Here is an 877-nt window from a genome sequence, read left to right on the forward strand (position 1 = left end):
TTTAGGGAGATGGCTGCACCTGATTTCGATATCGAAAGCTTGTGCATCCAATATCCTGATGAGGACGTTCCATGTGTTCTCAAGACTGGACTGATCCATTTGTTGCCCAAGTTTCATGGTCTTGCAGGTGAGAGTCCTCATAAGCATTTGAAGGAATTCCACATTGTCTGTTCTAGTATGAAACCACATGATGTTCCTGAAGAGCACATCTTCTTAAAGGCATTCCCTCATTCATTGGAAAATGTTGCTAAGGATTGGTTGTATGGTTTGGCGCCTAGATCCGTCACTAGCTGGGATGATCTGAAGAGGCTGTTCTTAGATAAATTTTTTCCAGCAGCCCGGACCACAGCTATCAGAAAAGACATAACTGGTATTAGGCAGCTTGGTGGAGAGAACTTATATGAGTATTGGGAGAGATTCAAGACACTTTGTGCTAGTTGTCCCCACCATCAGATACCTGAGCATCTCCTTGTCCAGTATTTCTATGAGGGTTTGAACAACATGGACCGTGGTATGATTGATGCTGCCAGTGGTGGAGCTCTTGGAGACACCACACCTGCTGAGGCCAAGCAATTGATTGAGAAGATGGCCTCCAACTCCCAGCAGTTTAGCACCAGGAATGATGCCATTGTGGTGAGGGGCGTACATGATGTTGTTGCCCAGTCTTTATCAGCTGTTGAAAGCAAGTTGGAAGGAAAGATTGACTCTCTTACAAAGATGGTGACACAGTTGACTACCAACCAGAGATCTGCAGCTCCATCTGCATCTGTTGCACGACTATGTGCTATTTGTCCTTCTAGTGACCACTATACAGATGCTTGTCCTTCTTTGCAGCACTCTGCTGCCTCTGAGGCGCCTCAGGCTTATGCTACGAACA

General features: G+C 46.0%; 1 non-coding gene across 1 annotated transcript; it reads right to left on the minus strand.

Moving 5' to 3' along the window:
* Positions 1-347: 347 nt before the first annotated feature.
* LOC148197507 (small nucleolar RNA R71) lies at positions 348-455 on the minus strand. The gene has a single exon (XR_015780018.1). It is a non-coding gene; the product is annotated as a small nucleolar RNA R71 (small nucleolar RNA).
* Positions 456-877: the final 422 nt, after the last annotated feature.

Source organism: Vigna umbellata, chromosome 5 (genome assembly GCF_029865625.1).
Source record: "Vigna umbellata cultivar VRB3 chromosome 5, Vumbellata_1.0, whole genome shotgun sequence".
NCBI classification, from domain to species: domain Eukaryota; kingdom Viridiplantae; phylum Streptophyta; class Magnoliopsida; order Fabales; family Fabaceae; genus Vigna; species Vigna umbellata.